The sequence below is a fragment of the Procambarus clarkii genome, chromosome 30 (assembly GCF_040958095.1).
Source record: "Procambarus clarkii isolate CNS0578487 chromosome 30, FALCON_Pclarkii_2.0, whole genome shotgun sequence".
Taxonomy (NCBI): Eukaryota; Metazoa; Arthropoda; class Malacostraca; order Decapoda; family Cambaridae; genus Procambarus; species Procambarus clarkii.
In genome coordinates, this window is record NC_091179.1 from 38473784 (window position 1) to 38479669 (window position 5886).

At 40.3% G+C, this 5886-nt stretch overlaps 1 long non-coding RNA gene across 1 annotated transcript; it reads right to left on the bottom strand.

The window, feature by feature from the left end:
* Positions 1-223: 223 nt before the first annotated feature.
* LOC138369870 (uncharacterized) lies at positions 224-1723 on the bottom strand. Its single transcript, XR_011230002.1, has 3 exons — positions 961-1723; positions 684-810; positions 224-302 (listed from the first exon to the last, which is right to left on the bottom strand). It is a non-coding gene; the product is annotated as an uncharacterized lncRNA (long non-coding RNA).
* Between the last annotated feature and the right edge of the window lie 4163 nt (positions 1724-5886).

Consider the following 5886-nt stretch of genomic DNA (forward strand, 5'->3'; position numbering starts at 1 on the left):
ATTAAACCAGATAATCGAGAAAGAATTCCCGGGTTATCAGGTGCCTAATCAATTAAAAGTTCTGGGCGTGGAATGGAACACAGGTACTGACGAGATGAATGTCAAGTCAGTACAAACCAATAATTCATCCCTTACCATGAGAAAATTACTCTCGTATGTCAGTCAACCATTTGACCCTTTAGGCTTACTTAGACTTAGGGGTCATCTAGATGGAAATTGAAAGTTGTTATAGGGCATTGAAAATTTATTATCCTGATACATGTGAAAGGTGCTGCAACTGGGCCAAGTTTCAGCATCGCAGCCTAAATAGAGAGGGAGAAAAAAAATAAAAAAGTTTTTTTAGACAATTTTTCAACAATGTTCAAATCATTTCACAGGCCACAATTGTGAACCGAAATCAGTTCTATGAAGCTTAGCTATGACCTTACTATATAATAAAGATTTCTGTGGTGGATTTTTATCCCAAATGTATTTAGTGCAATAATAAAGATTTTGTAAATTTCCCAAAAATCCTATGCACTAATATGATATTTATAAATATTTATAAAATCAATAAATCTACGTAGAAAGAAAAGCCACCACAATGTTTTAGAGGCATAAACTTTACATATAATGTGCAAGTTTCATGTAAATTGAATAATAAATAAAGTCTGTGAAATCAGATAAAATTTTAAAATATTTACCTGCACAAACGGAGGTTAAAGTTCAGCCACCTTTAGCTGAGGTTGATGTTGACCGATATCATTCAAAATTTGCACCCTTGTAGATAGGCATGGGTTCAGTAAGGTGTGCAAGTTCCATGCAGATCGCCTGATAAATAAAATAAAAAAAAAATAAAAAAAAATAAAAAAAAAATAACAACAATATATATATATATATATATATATATATTTGCCACCAGTTTTATATGTACAAATATATATGAAGTAATATCACAATATAACACTAAAACATACTAACCTAATATAATTGGTCAGAAATATGGGTCCTCAAGGTGGCACTGGAGTGGCACTAGTAGGCACCTGCGCCATAGCCGGGGTCAGCTTCCTCAGGGGCCTTTCTTGGTTTGGTTGTGGGTCTCGTTGGTCTCTGCATATCCTTGTCCTTTTTGTTCAAGTACCAGTCCCGTACGTCACTTTGTGGTAGACCGAGGAGGTTGTTCAGTGATCCCATCACATACCCAGCGTTATAGTTGACAGCTGTCATTGCCATGGCAAATTCAACCATTACACGACTGCAACAGCACTTGAGGTGCTGGGCCCTGCAACATCAAGAGCGAGAACGTCTGGAGTAGCAGGTGGAACGTCTGGAGTAGCAGGTGGAACGTCTGGAGTAGCAGGTGGAACGTCTGGAGTAGCAGGTGGAAGACCTGGAGTAGCAGGTGGAAGACCTGGAGTAGCAGGTGGAACATCTGGAGTAGCAGGTGCAAGACCTGGAGTAGAAGGTGGAGAATGTGCGGTGGCAAAGGGTGGGATTGTGGGGGGGGGGGTAGCGGGCTGCAACAAGTTCCTCACACTCGCGGCTGAGAGGCCTCCACGATCTTCACTCGTCAAAGTGCGTAATCCATGGATTCTAGCCAGCTCGCACCTTCTACGGGCAGCTAGCATGCTTTTAGCTTTCAGAGTTTTCCTCATCTTCGTTTTGTACGTCATTTTGCAGTAAAAATAGCACAAATACTGATAATTCTGGGAGATATTGTGAGCGCGCGTCCACTATAGATCCGCTAGCTATCAGACACAGAGAGTGACTGACTTATGTTAGCAATCCCATCCCTCCCTCACTCGCGACTGTTGCCAATAAGTGAGTTTATATTTGTTTTATGCATCACACGTTATTTTCAACGCTATTACGAAATATTAGACAGCTACAACGTAAGACGCAATACCCCACGGCGCACCCAGGCCGCGAGAACCGGAATGGGGAAACTTGCAGCGGGAATTTTGACTCTAATTACGTTATTTTTCAAGATAACATGAAACGGTTTTCACCACAGTGTTGCCAGGACGTTGTAGTATTTTTCAGAATTTTTTGTAAATTTTCGAAATTTTTCGGATTTGAGCAGAGATGTCCCCTTAGTCCTATATTAATAAGGGGCAAACTCTAAATGCAGGAATGCTGGCAGAAACATACGGGATGGGATGATCCGTTGCCAATTGAGTTGCAGGATAAATGGCAAATACTCGCAACGGATTTCAATCAAGTAGGTGTTTTGAAATTTCCTCGTAATGCTTCAGGACAAGACTTACCCACAAATTTGAACGTTTTTTGCGATGCCTCTGGCAAAGCGTATGGTGCTGCAGACTACTTAGTCAATAGTGCACAATCAATTTTACTCACATCTAAAGCAAGAGTTACTCCAATCAAGAAGAGATCTTTACCTCAAATGGAGTTAACTGCATTGCTGGTGGGAGTAAGATTGGCTCATTGCCTGACCAAGACACTCAATAATATTCACTTTGGTGAAATCGTAGTGTGGTCAGAAAATGAGGCAGTCTTACAATGGGTAAGAAATAACAACAACAAAACTCCCTACGTTAGTAATCGCGTTAGGGAAATTCATGAATTATCTGCTGGATATAAATTCAGACATGTCCCCACTAAGGACAATCCTGCATATTACTTATCACGAGGTTTAACATTAAAACAACTAATCAAGTCTTCGATGTGGTTTAAAGGACCTTCATGGCTTGTTAGTGGTCAGTGGCCCAAACAGAAGCCACAAGTCATAGTGACCAGTATCACTACTCCCATGAAAGAACCAGAACCTCATCGAATGTCAGCTATTAATCCTCACAATTATTCTAACTTGAGTAAGTTATTAAGAGTGACAGTACATGTGTTTGACTTTCTTGCTAAGATAGGAATCAGACATAAGTTTCCCAATCCTATCATCTACTGGATCAAACGTGCACAACAAGAGACATATGGAAGTGAATATGAAAATCTTCCAGATAAATTAACCAAGTCTCTAGGTATCTGGTATGATACCAACACTCATAATATATTAAGGTGTGGAGGACGTTTGCTTCATGCAAAAATTGATTTGGATACAAAGAATCCGATCCTTTTACCACGTCACCACATTATTACAAAACTTCTAGTTTTACATCACCATCAATATGGTACTTTGCATGGCGGAGTGTTAGACACTCTCACCGACCTAAGACAGAAATATTGGCTTCCTCAAGGTCGTCACACTGTCAAATCAATCATTAAGTTCTGTGTAATCTGCAAAAGATACAACGCTCGAGTGTGTCCTTACCCAGGACCTCCACCACTCACTAAGGAGAGAGTAGTTCATCTTCGTCCCTTTGAGACCACTGGTGTCGATTACACAGGAGCCTTGCTTCTCACTGGCAATCCAGATAAGATACCAGTGAAAGCTTATATTTGCCTCTTCACCTGTGCTACCACACGAGGCGTACATCTAGAAGTGACTTCTGACATGAGTGCCGAAGCCTTCATCCAAGCTTTTCGTAGATTTGCAGCTCGCAGATCCTGTCCCAAACTAATGATATCTGATAATGGTTCAAATTTTGTGGCAGGAGAAGCCTGCCTACGAGAGATATGAAATCATCCAGAAGTGCAGTCTGTCCTGCAGAGACGAAAATGCCACTGGAAATTTATTGCTCCCAGAGCCCCCTGGCAAGGTGGGTTCTACGAACGTATGATAGGGACTGTCAAGAAATATTTAAGGAAGACCTTGCATCGACAGAAAATTAGTTACTCCGAACTCCAAACACTCGTCGTGGAAATTGAGGCGCGAGTCAACAATCGCCCATTAACTTACCTATCAGATGATTTCTCACAGAGAGAGCCTCTGAGTCCCTCGCATTTAATTCATGGAGGCCTGCTGAGCCCTCTGATACCTTTGGCAGAAGAGGACCCCGTCGACCCTTCCCATGTAACCAGGAGTGACTTAGTAGAAAGTTACCAACATCTCTCGAGAGTAATTGAAAGGTGGAATGAGGTGTGGACTCGAGAGTACCTCACCGCTCTACGAGAGTACCACTATGGAGCTTCGAGCCCTTATAATAAAGTTCAACTCAAACCAGGAGACCTAGTATTGGTTTACAGTGATGGACCAAGGTCAAAAGGGCCTATAGGCAAAATTGTTGCTATCCACCCAGATCACCAAGGCATCCTGAGAGTAGTACGGGTTTTGTGCCGAGGCACTACTACCCTACAGACATTAGAGAAGTTGGTACCTCTCGAATTAGCAGAACGAGAGTGTTTATCAGAACCAGCTTCACCAACAGTTTACGAGGATAACAATTCTGACCCACCGAGCACTCGCCCAACTAGAGCAGCTGCTCAACAATGCAAACAGAAACTACAAGCCTATTATAGCTCTGACTAAGAGCAAATAATTTCCCATCCAATTTGAGTAATCATGATGATGCTGTGTTGTGATGTCAAGTAACAAATCAGTTACAAGTCACAATGATCCAAGACATTGTGACACTAGTCAAGGAGTATATTGTAGGCTTTAGTAGTCATTAACTTTAGATGATTCACAATTCCATGTTTTCCATTTAACATGAGTTCCTTTACAAGACTTAAATTCTTGTATGTCCTTGACAATTACGGTACATCCGTTACGTGTGTACTAACGTACTAACATACTAACCTTAATACTAACTTCGGGATAGGTACGTCAGTACTCAACATTGCACTGCGACCCGAGTTTTCTCCCCCCGGAGTTATGATGGAAATTTCCAACATTAATAAGGTACTATTGTATTATAATAAATCATCATCATTATATACTAACTACAGTAGTTATTAATTTCACTAATGGTAGTGTAAACATAAATTAAACCATTTCATCTGCGTATTAGTGCTAGAATTCTCATGAAATCGAGTAGCAACATTGCGTCAGATAATGTCTAGTTAGACACGTTTATTAACAATGTGTTAGAGAATTGAATGTGGTTCTCTAAAATTATCAGGATTCCGTGTAATAATTACCTACGGATAATATGACTCCCGATAATCTAAAACCGAGAGTTATTAACTGAAATTGTTATCAAGTAGCAGTTTTATCTGTTACGTGCGAATGCTATGGAGAATAAAAATCATCTCCATTTCTCGTTTAAGACCCTTAAACGAGAATATGATAATATTTAAGTCCGTATTATTGCAACCCAGTTCTCATTAACGTATTACATCCACAATTGTGTGGAAAAGAATTGTTCGTGATTAATAATCTCTGAGGTGAATGTGAGAGACGGATTGAGGGAAGGCGGAGACGCCAGACACACGAGGCATCCCTGGCGTGAAGAGTGGAGAGACACGTGATAGTAACTGGGGAGTTTTTATCAATAAGAATTACGTTGATACCCGGTTAACTGTTAACTATTACTTATTCACGTGTTCTATAGTGCCCGGCCAGATAATAACGTGTCAACAATTGAAGCCATGACCCGTAATTACACGTACACAGCAGTGGACGCCTGGGACTGGCTGACGCGATTTCGGCAGACCTCAGTATTTGATACGCTCATGTTAAGTATATCATTCTCGTTTGATGTATCATCCTAGATTGTATATTTGTGAGTAGTCTGTCGTTATACAGCAAGGATACCTAATACACAACGTTAGTTGAATTTCAACAATTTCTCCGTTTTCATAAATATTTGAAATATATCGTAGCCTAATCCAATGCTATTTAAATTTCTCTGATTTCAGAGTGTATACGAGGAGTCGACAAGTTGTTTCTCATCATTCGTAATATTCACCTCGGGTTCTTTCTTTATTGGGATCCTGTGACCACGAGCACGAATGACGAAATGGCGTTATAGAAATCGCCTTACAGCTAAGACCTCTATTTCGTACAAATTTATCTAATATTATTACTGATTTCTATATAATTCATATAGGATC